Consider the following 15,281-nt stretch of genomic DNA (forward strand, 5'->3'; position numbering starts at 1 on the left):
TTTTACAGTCTCTGACTTTGTCACTGGAGATTATATTTCCTCTATTCGTGCTTCTTTGTCGACTGCATTTTTCCTTTGCTCCTACACCTTCTGCTTCGATTCTGCTTCACCTTCTGCTTCAGAGTCTACACCAAACTCTGAGACCACTGTTGGCATGACACACATAGGCACCACGAGCAAATCTTCTGACATTATCCCTGCCACTAACTTCGCTGATGTTGCTTGTTCCTCAACATTACTGACACTCTGTTCTGACTTTACTGCCCCTCTCACACGTGCTGCTCCGCTCCTCCCACAGCTTTCACTTTCGCTTCCCAGGGCGGTACGGCTGCTGCTGTACATCGGCACCTCTGTCCTACCTTATTCTGCAGTAGTCCTCTCTGATGCTGCTTTCTCTATCTCGTGTCTCTGTGTTTGCTCGTATTGTGCCAAACCCTCTGATGTTTTGGCTTTGTTCTCAACAGTCTTGGCTGTAACCTAGTCCTTGATATGTTTAGCAATTTGTTAACCCATCTGTGCCTGCTTTCAGTAAACTGGAACACAGCACAGTTGAACTACTCTCAGGTGAATCTAACTGCTTCCAGAGAGTTAAAAACCCAATTCCATCCCTTCTGAAGGCAACAATGCCTTCTCAACTGCCATCTCAAACTGGAAAAATATTCTCACTTTTCCAAAAATTTTGTATACAGATTGCTTCAAATACATACCCACCTATTTACCAGCCGTGTTAGGGGTGACTTAACAAAATTTACTCCACTAAATCCGAATTTGAAAGAATTTTAATTTTATTTTGAAATTACCCAAATCTTCTCCCCTGAGTTTAAGGATTTCTGTTCCATTCCCGAACACCAACTTGTTACGTGTATGGATGTTGATGCATTGTGTTAACATGCACACCATGGTGAGGATGAGCGAGCAGTTGTCCATCACCTTTAGGCACAACTAGTCGTTCCATATTCCTTTGCTTGGCCCACACCGATTCCCGAGAGGGTCTTTGTTGGGGAAGAATTGGTGGGTTAATAATGTAATAGTTGGAGGGAGAGGAAAAACCAGGTCTCTTCGACGATACTTGGCCTCTGCACTAAAAGAACTCCTTCATAAACATTTGGCCATCTGTGCCGAGTGGTATTCACAAAATACATACTTGCCAATGTGTTTGAGCTACCTTAAAAATTCACTCATCTAAATCCGAATTTGAACTATTTTTTAAAATCCTTTTCCTTTGGAATGTTGTGGAAAATGTTAATTGGAAATGTAAAAAATAAATTTCACATTCAAAAAAATAAAAAAAAGTGCCAACTCAAATTTTTTTTAATTTAATTGTTAATTGGAAAAATTCACATGGAATGTGGCAGATGTACATGCATCACTATAAATAGCACAAGAGGATTACAACTCCCATGCAGGCTTCAATATCCATCTTTCTCTGAAAGTGTTTGAATGAATTAGTCTCTCTGTCACTCTGTCTCTCATTGTGGCTCTCAGAATGACAGGTTGACAGAGTGGTGGAGGATTGAATGTATATATGAGGACGCAGAAGGGTAGTGTAAAGCATAAAAAGGTAGGTAGCCTGTGTATAAAGGTTCAGGAGTGGATATGGGAGAAAGAGTGAAGTGAATAGGGGCAACAATCTTCAAGGGATAGGAGAAAAAAAGTGAACTTTTTGAACAACAAAACAAAACAAACAAACAAACAAACAAAACAAACAAAAAGTGAACAACAGAGAGATGAGAGCAAATTGGAATGAAAGAATGGCGTTGACCATCAAGCTTGAGATTATGGAGGGTAAATGTGTGGATTTATGGAACAATGTGTGCAGTCTGGAAGAGAAGGAATGACAGCGGGGGCAGCTGAAGTCAGACCAGAAGAGGCAGTTAAAACCGAAAGGTTAGCAACCTTTGGTGAGCAAGGAGCAGGCCCGCAGGGTCGGAATTTTTCCATGCTATCTGGATATCTTGAAGAGCCTTGGATTCTGCCATCATTGAAAGAAAGTTGGGAAACAGCTGTCAGCCCAGAGTGCAAAGCCATACTCTTGTGCATTTCAGATGAATGCTGTGTCAACTCTAATGAATTGTAGACAGCTTAAAATGGACTTGGTTATGGGAGTTGGTTATACTCAAAAATATATAACTGAGTTAGGTTGTAGTTCAACCACGAATGTAACTGATTTTGTATACACGTAGAAGAGCTCAAACACAGTGGGAAGCATGGAAACACACAAGCAATGGGGTAGTACATAACAGAAAGGCACTTGGTGGAACAATGGGTGAAGGGAAGAATGAGAGAGTAAGGGGTGGGAGATGATCTCGATACAAGCTCGAACACAGCAACAAGGGAGGTTGTAAAAGAGTTGAGGGAAAACCGGGAATGAAACAGAAATGGGACAAAAAACAGGAAGGGTGTGGATGGAGAGGGCTAAGGAAGGAAGAAAATATAAGTATGGTAGATGTGGATGATGACAGGAGGAAGAGATGAATAGCCATCATGAAGTCTTAGAGGGAAGGAAGATGGAATGCACTGAGGAATTTGGTTCCACATGTGAAGGAAAAGAGGAACAAATGGGTGGAAGTGAGGAGTGAACCTGGATTTTGGAGTTTCATGAGAAATAGATAACTGGTATGAAGTGTATGCCCTGGAGAAACAGGGTAGGGAGGGGGGATGGATGTGCAACACAGAAAGGGCAGTGGATGTAAGCCCCAAAAGAACACTTTATAAAACAGAGGACAATTATAAAACCTTTAGTTTTGTAATGTACATTGATCTGATGGAATAAAATGACCACCAATTAAAAATAGTAGTATTGTCCATTTTGTCCACAGTTGAATGCAGCTTTAGCTCGAAAAGGTGACACATTTTTGAGATGTGAGAGGAACAGACCTTGTGCTTTGGCCTTATCATGAGAGATACCACTAATGTTGAGAACTGCAAATTAGAGAGAATCCAGGGGAGACTGATATGATGTTGGGTGGAGCTATACTGCTTTGAGCTACGGACAAAGGCTGTGTCGGCTGGAGCGGGAGATTTTCATTGTTTCTACAAGGCTGTGTTATTATAAACATAGGTTCTGGACAAAGTGTAAGATGAGATTCCGTGTGTGTGTGTGTGTGTGTGTGTGTGTGTGTGTGTGTGTGTGTGTGTGTGTGTGTGTGTGTGTGTGTGTGTGTGTGTGTGTGTGTGTGTGTGTGTGTGTGTGTGTGTGTGTGTGTGTGTGTGTGTGTGTGTGTGTGTGTGTGATAATTTTGCAGGTGGTGGTTTTTTTTTTTTGTATACCTTGTTGAGGCTTGTTTGAAAGCAAGGGGGGCATGAGATAGAGGCAGGAGTGAGAAGGACAAAACAGTGGGGAACAGAGACATTAGGAGATCTGCAGAAGGAAGAGGGATGGGGTGGGGAACATGGGGTGTACAAGATGGACATTACAGGGACTTTCGGGAAGGAAAGCAGGGAGTTTGAAGGAGGTGGGTTTGGGGTGGATTGGCGGGGTTCGAAAAGATCGAGGTTTTGGATGTGGGAAGCTAAGAGGTGGAGGTGAACAGCTGGTTTGAAGGCCTGGAGGGAAAAAATGAGATTCAACAGAGTGAGGGAGTTTATTCCAAATGTGGGGAAAAAAGAGGAATGAAAGAAAGTGAGCAATGATTCGTGATTTTGGTAATTTTTCCAGAAGGGGGTTGTTGGCGGACCTTGAGCGCCCTGCGGAAATATGGTGGGGACAAATCACAGACAGAGCGGGGGGAGGGGGGGAGACCAGAGAGGAGATGGAAGAAGACAGAATGACCACCGACCTGCCTGTGGTGAGAGAGTGAGAGGCCCAAGGACTCAGCCTCACCGCAGGAGATACCAATGATCCGAAATGCCTTTATTTCCACAGCGTGAATCCGAGAAAGGTGAGGGGCAGGAGCACCAGCCCAGAGGGGAGAGCAGAACTCCATCTGGTTGCAGACGAAAGCTCTGTATGTGGTCAGGAGCTCAGGTGGGCCGAGGAAGGACTTTGCACGACAGAAGATTCCCAGTCGGCGACTGGCTTTGGAGTCCAGGTTGGAAATGTGGCTTTTCCAGGAAAGAACAATCATGGCAGATAGCGAGACCCAGAAGCTTGAATAAAAGGACTTCTTCCAGAGGATTGTTGAGAAAGTAGATATGGTGGGGGGGGGGTTCCAAACGGTCCTTTCGTAGAGACAGTGAGAGTGTGAGATTTGTTAGGATTGAAAGACATGTTCCACGTGTTGGACCAGTTTGTGATTTTACCCAGATCTGCAGAGAGTGAAGAAGCTGCTGCTTGCCAGTCTGAGGGATGACATTGTACAGCAGAAGGTGGAGTTACTTGAGAAGCAGTTACAATACAAATATAACAATGCAAATAACATGCAGTAACTTGACGTTTATAGTAACAGAACATTATTGGCATTTACAGAGTGAACAAAAGATAATGAATGATTCAACTTTTCTTTCTCATGTTGACTGCAATGAGTGCTGAAATCTCTACTTGCTGATAGCGGTGAGAAATAGCAAGTTTCTTTTATTTACTAGCAGGGTACCCGTCAAAGACAGGTAATGTCACTGAAATGGATGCTCATTTTCACCCCTGAATTTCATGAAAGATAAGCATCTGTTCACCACAAAAATTACATTAAGCCCCCTTCCAGATAGTAAAGTAAATACCTGCCAATTGCCGGAGGCTACGATGTGATTGGGCACCAAAATCTGGCGTTTCTGTCTTATTGTATAGATTTATTCTTCAGTTTGTAACTGCACCGAGTTCTTCGAGTAATTCAGGTTTCAACTGTCTGGTAATTTATTTTCGGAAATACATGGTAAAGCACTTAAACGGTTTATTTATAGTCAACAGGTAAGCCTGAATGTACTTGGGTTCCTGGATGTACTTTTGTACATCAGCAAAGGCTTTTTGGTATTCAACAAGGGGAATCTCAACTATGTGTAGCATTTTTAGCTCACCTGGACTTTAGTTCGGTTTACTTGTGCGATCAAGCAGTGTCAGTGAGTCAGTGTGTCTGTAAATACTTCAGTCATTAGTCTTTACACATCATCTACCCAATCTTTTCACTCTAAATCGAGCCAATGTAGGAAAGGATGAAGCAAGCAGGTTGGAAACGGTTAAAAGTTCAACAAGCACTTTTATTTCAATACCACATGAAGTTCAAAATACCACATAAAGACAAAGTGAAAACGTGTTTTTGAAATTTTTACAAATAAATTAAAAATGAAAAACTGAAATGTCTCACATTGATAAGTATTCAACCCTCTGAGTCAGTACTTTGTAGAAATGCCTTTGGCAGCAATTACAGCTTCGCGTCTTCTTCAGTATGTCTGTATCAGCTTTGCACATCTGGATTTGGGGAGTTTCTCCCATTCTTCCTTGCAGATTTGCTCAAGATCTGTCAAGTTGGATGGGGAGTGTCGGTGAACAGCAATCTTCAAGTCTTTCCACAGATTCTCAATGGGATTCAAGTATGGGCTTTGGCTGGACCACTCAAAGGCCACTCACTGGGTGGGGAGAGAGATAGAGAGAGATAGAGATAAATATGGATGGATTGTGCTGTGTGGTGCATGAAATGGCAACCACCTTATTTGAGTTATGAATAAAAGGATTTAAAGCAGGAATAAAGGAAGGACAAGAGAGGTATAGAGGAAGAGGAATAAAACCTACTATCGCCCACACAACTCATTTGTCCCACTCCTCTCTAGACATAGTTCTCTAGTCTGAACCTGGTCGTGGAGAGGGTTGAAACCTGGACCTTCTCGCCCTCCACCTCTTGAATCAACTGCTATCAGCATCCACAAGCACAGTCACCACTTTTGCGACACGCTGCTCGGTTGCGTAGGTCACATTGACGGTTGAAATTGTCGTGATTGTACCTTGCACTCATGTATGGTTGTTTTACGGGGCGATGTTGACGTGGTCTGTGTGAAGCGACCTGGGCACGCAGTGTGTGCATACCGGCAGAATCATAATGTTCCGACTTGGTTGTTGTCCAGCTTTTCATCCCTTGATCCTGTGGATACGTCACATGACCCAAAAGGCAACGCAGAATCTCAAGATAGTGTAGTTTTCAATGTATAAAGTCTTGCTACGTTTACTTTTGACACCCGAGACTTTACCTTGTCAAAATACCCTCAACCAGCAACACGAACACGCCGTAGGTCGTAGTTTACACATTTACCAGCAGCCCAATGGTGAAAGAAAACTAGAAGGGCACTCTTCAACGTCACCTGATATGCCCCTGCTTGCATTATTACATCGTTATTATATGGTGACACTCAGACACTGTGCTGAGCTTGGTGTGTCGTGTTGTGATGGACATAATGTTACGTGTTGTCATGGACACTAGCCAAACGCGCGCTCTGCGCGAAGTTTCTAAAGTGAGGGTTCATTAGGACGTCAATATATCGAGTGTTCACAATGTGATTTATAGAATTTCTTTATATACAATGTTTCTTGTTACATTTTTTGTGTCAAATTCACCTTCTGAGGTAGTCAGCACGTGCAGAAGAGGGTTTTACATTGCAGACGCTGTTTTCTCGGAGTGGAATTACGCCCCTCAGTGGTGATGGTCTGTCGATGACAGATGTCATGACGTCAGCGAATGACTGATTGTCATGACGTCATTATGCCTCTCAGCGGTGACGTCACACGTCGCCATGCAAACGAATGTAAAAATTAGAAAAATCGCCAAAAATTCCCAAACCTGTCCGTCTGGCACGATCTCGCATAGCCCATGCTGTTCATTAGACCACAGAGCACCCGCATGCCAAAATTGGCGACAATCGGTCCTGCAGTTTCGGAGGAGATACATCCACAAAATATGGCTTGGCGTATTATTATAATAATAGTGTGACGTGTTGTGATGAGACATACTGTGAAGTGTTTTGAAGGACATACTGTGATGTGAGGTGTTGTGAAGAACATTTTGTTATACATTCAGCCCATTGAAGGTGAACCCTTGCTGTATATTCTAGTTGTGAGCGAGATGCCACAACCCATTATATCTAAACACGATATGTCTGAATACCCAGGGGGCAAACCCCCCATTTTTTGCAAAAACAGACATGGTCTGCTATAAAAGTTTGTTGTATATGGTTGGATTCCTTAGACCCCCGGCAACAACTTCTGGGGTACAACCTTTCCGACAGGCTACTGTAACTCCGCAATTCAAGATGGCGTCCAAGATGCCGTCATCTTTTTAAATCACCATAACGACGTCAATTGTTATCTATTTTCATGTGTAATACTTTGTTTCTCTGGTTTTCTAGGTCCGGGAATCTATTTATGATGGTTTCAGAGTGATATGATGTGTTTTATACCATTTATTAGTCATTGGTTTGGTAAATAAATTTGGTAAAGGTTTGGTAAATAAATCTCATGTCAAGCGAGCAGCTCGTGCTTCATTAGATTGCATTGTGCATGCACGACGCATAGCTTCGTTCCTTCGCTCTCGTAAACGACGACTGGATTGGGGAATTGTTTCAATTAGATCGGACCAGTGGTTGTCGATAATTAATTGATAATTGTGATGTCATAGCACCGTGTCCTGTCATTGGTTTGGTAAATAAATGGCCATAACTTGGGAACCACTTGTCCAATTTAATATAAAACCTTGAAAAGGCACATAGGTTCCCAGAAATGTACCTGGCAAGTTTCAATTATATCGGACCAGTGGTTGTCGAGAAACAGCGGTCACAGACAGACAGACACACACAGATTGCTGGAATTATAGATAGATACCATCAGCTGTTCACATGGACACTTGTATTGCAGCATTATATTGAGTGATAGACCTGTTCATATGATGCAACATTGCGGCGTGTATCACTGACATGAATTTTACGAATATTTGCCTCAGCCATTTCACTTGCATTCCAAACTGTGAAGCATGTGCAGTAGTTTATTTCTCATGTAATCTGTGTTCTTTGTAACTAGTACCATTCTGCACCATTATTGTTCTTACAATAACAGTAAACTACTGTGTATTGTTATTGTTGATTTTCTGTGTCATGGTCGCCTTATAATATATTAACATGTAATAAATGGTATAAAACACATCATATCACTCTGAAACCATCATAAATCAATCCCCTGACCTAGAAAACCAGAGAAACGAGTATTACACATGAAAATAGATAACAATTGACGACGTTATGGTGATTTAAAAATATGGCGGCATCTTTGACGCCATCTTGAATTGTGGAGTTACAGTAGCCTGTCGGAAAGGTTGTCCACCCGGAAGTTGTTGCCGGGGGTCTAAGGAATCCAACCATATACAACAAACTTTTATAGCAGACCGTGTCTGTTTTCGCAAAAAATGGGGGGTTTGCCCCCTGGGTATTCAGCCGTATCATGTTTAGATATTACTGGTGTGGGCCCGTAGGTGCGGGCCCGTAGGTGCGTGCCAGTATGTGCAGCTTCGTGCCTGCAGTATCAGGTCCCCAGCATCAATTGTGATGTCATATCAAACAAAGAACAAGAATTGTGATGCCCCCCATCTCTCGCCCCCCCCTCTCCCCCTCCTCTCCCCCTCCTCTCTCCCCTCCTCTCTGTCCCCCCTCCTCTGTCCCCCCTCCTCTGTCCCCCCTCCTCTCTCGCCCCTCCTCTCTCGTTATGATGTCATAATTGCATATGTAGAACGCCACATTCAATCGGTATGATTGAATGTGGGATAAAATGGTCCACAGAAAAATATGTGATGATGTCTTCGATCACGTGATTCAGCAGCCTTATTGTTTTTTTTTTTAGAAAAAAGTTCAAAAATCGTCTTCTCTGAAGTGGCTGAACAGATCGAGGCAAAACTTTACACATATGATAGCCTTTCCATAAGGAACAAAAGATTCACACATTTGATGTCATAGGTCACACGGTTTGGCAGCCATATTGGATTTACCCTTAAACCTATAAAAAAAATCTTCTTCTCCAGAACGGCTGGACAGATTGATAAGGAAACTTCACACAATTGTTCTCCAAGCCATGGGTGTACATTTGTTTAGGAAAAATTGATAGGTCATAGTTTGGCAGCCATATTGGAGTGAAGAAAAAAATTAAATCACCATGGATCAGTCAGGGTCAGGTGGACGATCAAAGCAGGGTTGCATCAAAGGCGGATGTCTTGGCACCCGGTCATCACTGCCAGCAGTTATAAAGTGTCAGTTCTGATTATGTCTCGTTAATTACATTACACACCTGCTCACAAACACCATGCAAAAGAAGTCCTGATGAGGGTCTGCAATCTCTGCTTGCTCTTTTTCTTGTTTTTCCATTGTGTAACATATCCACTTGTGAGATGAACTCGTACGAATGGCTGAAATTTTCAATATGATTTGATAACACGGTGCAACTCAGACGTCCACCATTGGGTATTTATTTCTTCTAATATGCATCACCACCCAACCTAACGAAAAAGTGATTTGCCTTCTTGCACCTGGAGTCCAACTGAATATTGTTATTAATTTCAATTTGCTTCAACAAGCAATGATTTGTAGGTGGTGTGTTGAATCCTTCTGTTGATGTCATTTTCTTCATCTAATGCCTGGTGGTGGCCTAATGGTTAGGTTGTGGGCTGGGATTCTAGGATCCTGAGTTCAAATCTCACTCAGCTGTTGAATTAATACCAGGAGGGGTTGACTCTGCCTGTCCTCCTTCCGCAGTTGGCAAAATGAGTGCGAGCATGTTGGTATACTGTGTCGAGTGGTGACCCATCCAGGATTGTGTCCAACAGCCAAGGAGACTGCTTAGGCAGCACCGACGCTCTGCACAGAGTATGGTCCCAATAGATGGATGGATGGATGGATTTTCTTCATCTTGACCCTTGCATTGCTTCATCCCCTGTGGCTTGGACTGTTTGCTTGCCTTGCATTGACACTGAGAATCAATGACGTTGAATGGTGGGGTAGCTTTACTAGATCTCACACATCTTTTTGCTTGAGATTCCAAGATCCAGAATGTTTGTGCTATTCCTCGTTGTGGATTTAGATAAAGATTCGGGATATTGTTCTGCAACTTGAGGACCAGAGGCCACGACACAAAATGCAAATTCCTAAACGATCTTGTTCCATGGAGCCATGACCATCCAAGATGCTTATAAGACTCCTCCTTACCTCGACCTTGCTGTTGAGCATATTTATCTTGACCCACCAGTAGTCCCGTTCAGCCACGTGAGAAGGCAAGTTGGCAGCAGCGTCCTGTGAAATTAAATGCTTGTTGTGCTGGATTGGTCTATCACAGTCACGGTCGTGACACGCATTGCTTTCCATGCCATCGGCCGCTTTCACACTTGAGTTGCACAAAGTAGAATTTATACGAGGAATTCGCTTTTATACAGGAGCACTTAGATTGGCAGGATGCACGAGCAATGCATCGAATGCATTTCTTTAAAAAGGATTATCCAGAAAATTCTGGAAATGACATTTTTATAACAGTCACACCGTTTAGCATGCGGCTCATGCTCCATAAGTATAATGCTCTGCTAGGATTTATTTTTCCTTCCTAAAGTTGAATCAATTTCATATTTTCGATTTTTTTTTCAGTCTTGTTTTGGATACAAGTGAATTCTGTAGTGCTTTGGAAACGACAGTAGAGGGCAGAAAAGATCTTCCACAACCACAACCTGATCATCCATTGTACTCAGACCTCTGAGGTTTCTCTCGGTACTGTCTTTATCTGTCATGAATTTTATGATTCGTATAGTGACTTCTCAACATCACAACAATGTCCTCTACACAAATTTGATGGTGACATTGCTGAGATAAACTTCCTCTTCTCAAGAGCATTAGATCAGCAAAACTAACCTCAAACGGGATTTGGAATTGTTGCTCCAAACCTGACATAGGCAAGAAGAAGAATGTCAACATGACCTTGTCAAAACCGTTGACTCCATCTGCAGCCCCCATCGAGAGATGACTGGAATGACAATTTTGGGAGGTGTAGGAGAAATTCTTGTAATACGGTTTGTCTATTGCAATGGTTAATTTCCAACGCGTTGATTTCTAAATGCAACTTTATTACCTCCACCACTGGAGGTGAAGGAGGTTATGTTTTCACCCCTTTCTGTCTGTTTGTAACTTGCAAAATGGAAGATTTTTCAAGTATATTGGTTCGTCGATTTTGTTATTCTGTCTGTCTGTCTGTCTGTCTGTCTGTCTTTTTCGCCTACAGGTCACAATTTAAAACTATCTTCACGAAACTTCACCACATGGTATAGTTTCTCATAAGGAAGAAGCCTATTGTTTTTAGGGTCAAAAGGTCAACATCGGCCCAAGATCAACAACTTAGGTGGTATTTCTAAAATCCTCAATTTTCATCCGATTGACTTGAAATTTGAAGAGCATTTATATTTCAGGTCACGGAATTCAACCAGCCAATTAATTTTGAGGTCAATGTCGACCAAAAAGTCAACATTGGCCCAAGATCAACAACTTAGGTGGTATTTCTGAAGTCCCCAATTTTCATCCGATTAACTTGAAATTTGAAGAGGATTTATATTTCAGGTCAATGAATTCAACCAGTCAATTATCTTTGAGTTCAACATGGACCAAAACGTCAACATAGGCCTGTGGTCAACAACTAGGGTGGTATTTCTAAAATCCTCAATTTTCATCCGATTGACTTGAAATTTGAAGAGGATTTGTATATTTGGTCATTGAATTCAACCACCAATTATTTTTGAGGTCAAATTTGCTTTATGGATTTTGCAAGTGTCGTGCTCTGTACGACGTCTTCTTGATTGTTTGTTTGTCTGTGTACAGGACATCTCAAAAAATTGTGCATAGGTTTGGTGTGTGCCAAGGACGAACTGATTAGATTTTGGTGAAGATCCGGATCTGGATCCGGCTACTAGAATTTTTAAAGTGCTTTTTCACCTTTGAGTGATCTGGCCAAAAACGATATATAGTATGCTATCTCAAAAATGTATTGGGCCCGAAATGTTCTCGTGGATCAGGCATTACGGTGTGGAGGTATGCGCTCTACCGAGTGCCCTTCTAGTTTAATGCAGCATCACTCCTTGCACTTGAGTTATTAATTTTATATGTGGAGTTTTATATGTGGAGTTTTATATGTGGAGGGGGTTGTGGGGAGTTGTCTTTGCATTAATAGCACATATTGAACGAAAATTGTCACTGCAGATTCTGACGACCTTTAATCCATTTCATGAGACAGCTACATGACATATTTTGTTGTTTAGGACTGGTCAATTGGACTAAACTACAGATTGCAGATAGCTAACATGTACTTTAGACATGATATGACGTCACTAAATTGCTTTTCAGCTGTTTTCGTGTAACAAATGAACTGCGCTGGGAATTTATTCGCTAGAATGTGTGTGAAATCTCGTACTGTATTTTTCTTGGTGTGTTAAATTACCTTGTGCGTTAATATCATCCACAGACAGGGAAATGAGTCAGCAATGTGACCTTGTGACTGACGGAATGTGATTGCAGAATGGGGTTTTCACATCAATAAATACACACTAGTTATCACCCTCTCATACATCTCTATTCATTTACTCACTTGTTCCTTCACAGAGGATTGGTTCAGGACAAAAATGAACTCGAAGGACAAATTCAACAAAACTGTAATCTCCAACCTCAGTTGTGACTGGGCCAAGAGGTACAGGTAAGGAAGCGACCTCCTTCCTGCATGTTCAACGAAAATGTCGATTCGATGTGAAGTACTGGCAGATATTGTCCGACTATGAAACTAGCACAGCACAGCACTCAATCGAGCGCATGCCTTCACCAGGCTGAACAGTTTACATGTTATATCCCACTGAGAGCCGGACCTGAACCAAAATCTAATCGGCTTGTTCTTGTCACCTACCCAACTCATCCACCATGTTTTGTCATAACTCATCCACAACTAATTGAGATATCGTGCGATATATCGTTTTTGGCTCCATATTTCACTGGTGAAGAATCACTTAAAAAAAAAAAAATTCTCATGTCCGGATCCGGATCTTCACCAAAATCGAACTGATTTGTCCTCATCATATACTATACCCAACCTGTCCACCAAGTTTTGTCCAAATATGTCCATCATATTTTGAGATATCATTTTATTTATATATATATATATATTTTTTGGCCCTATGTCTCCATGGTGAAGAATCACGTTAAAAATTCTATCTGCCGGATTCGGATCCGGATCTTCACGAATCTAATCATTTCATCCTGGTCACACAACCAACCTCTCCACCAACGAACGCTTGTTACACAAGCAATGGGTCAGGGTGGGTAGAGCAAGGTCAGAAGTGAGCCAATATAAAATTCAGTCTCCACCAACCTGCCCACGGTAGGCAAGAAGCAACCCTTGGGACTTGGCCTCCAGCAAGTGAATGCCAATGTTATGAAATGCCTTCGACTCCACCACCTCCAGGGTAGCCAGATTGGAAGCAACTCACTTGTCCAGGATGGAAAAGCCATACTTCATCTTACTTAGGGTGAAAACCTTGTACACCATAATGACACCTCTTTATGACTCGGAATAGTGTTGTCGTGGGATGGTGAGATGGCAGTGCATTGCCTGCTTGAATCCTTGGATGGACGAGTGGGATTGGGCACCCTCAGAAATGTGGTTTCACAAACAGGAAATGGTGTGACAAAAGACTGGAGGTGTCCAGTGAGCCTCGATGTTGGAAGTTTAATCAGAAGGGGATTTACTGACTAAACTTTCTGAGTTTGACTGGTAAAGTAAATTGTTTGGAGGTTGGGGGGGGGTGCATAGAGAAAGTTTGAGGGACCCTGATTACATCATGATGTTTCATAGGTAGAGTGGTTACACCATGTCAGAGCCCTTGGTCCTTGCAACATGGTTGAGGCAACATGGAAGAGTCAACTGAAGACGATTGTAGTTATTTTATTCTCCACTGATGAGGGTAAGGAGTTAACGCAGCTCAATGTTTTGAGATGGCCAAGAAGACAAAGTCTTTGTACTCGTGCAGATGAAGCGGAACGACGTTTTGTGTTTAAAAACAAAATCAACGTTTTGTTTTTAAAAAAATCTTTGTATAACAGGGAAGGCAGTATCAATAGAGAATAACATTTGCCGAATCCCGATGCTTAAATAGTCTTCATTTTCACTTCCTCTTCGTTATTTATTTTATCTAATTCATGGAGAGAGTTACTCTCCATCTCAATTAGTCATTCATTCTAACACCTGGCACCATGGCCAAATTCAAAATTCCTGCCCTAAGCTACAGAGGGCATTTGCATCAGTGGTACAGCTGTGCCCTCAGCCAATGATGTTACCCCGCGACGTTGTGCTGCACACGATAGAATAAGAAGAATACTAATCCGCATGTTCGGCGAAGGGGCATAGCGACCCCCCTTGGGGAGTTGACCCTCCTGCACTCCGCTCCCTTGGAACAGGACCTCGAGATTCAGGCACAATTTTTTTTTAGCTATGATGCCGACGATTGCTCGCTCACTCTTCGCAAAGGACACTGCAGGATCTTTAATGCCCATCAACTTATGCCGGCAGACAGGACACCCACTTAACTTCAATCAAGGGGATGGCACACACATTGGTGAATGACCTTGCTTTTGAAACACCAGGTTGACAGTTTATAGCTGGGTCGGTATGCAAATTCAGGCTACACAACTAAGAGGAAAGTGTGCCTCTAGGTACTTCGGTACCTCTAGGTACATTTTACAGCACATGGCATTAGCTGGTGGAAATGAACGATCCCATGGTGTTTTTTTGACAAAGAGTCGGTGATCCCTGTCCCAAATTTCAAAATTCCTGCCCTAACTTAGCAACCGTAATAAGGATTGTTATGCAAACTCGTGAAGACCTAGTGTGTTATTGGAGAAGGCAATGTCTGTAAGGATGTGCTTAATGATGATGATACTCCATTTTTCTTTGACCTCTTCCCACTCACAGGCCTTAGAATCATCACAACCCCCCTCCCCCTTTCCCCTCACTCAATCCCTCTTCTCATTGGTGGAAATGACTGACATGCTGATCCAGTGAATGGAAGACTTATAAAAGAATCTCAAAAATCTGAAGGACACTGGGAAATGAAAGTGTGAAAAAAAAAAAACCTTTGCGGCAAAGATAGAAAAAACGTAAAAGTATAAATTGAAAAAGATGAATGAAAATCAAGTAGAAACAAAAACTCATCTCGGATCAGAAAGGAGAAAGGCCAACAAAAATGGACACTTTTTACCACCACTTGACTTGCATATCATTGGCATAATGAGGTGTATTCTCCCGCTTATTATGTTATCCCACGTGGAACTCTGATTTCAAATGGAAGACACCTGCCGACCAAAATGAATCG

Source organism: Eptatretus burgeri, chromosome 12 (genome assembly GCF_056783735.1).
Source record: "Eptatretus burgeri isolate ZD-2024b chromosome 12, Ebu_testis_v1, whole genome shotgun sequence".
NCBI classification, from domain to species: domain Eukaryota; kingdom Metazoa; phylum Chordata; class Myxini; order Myxiniformes; family Myxinidae; genus Eptatretus; species Eptatretus burgeri.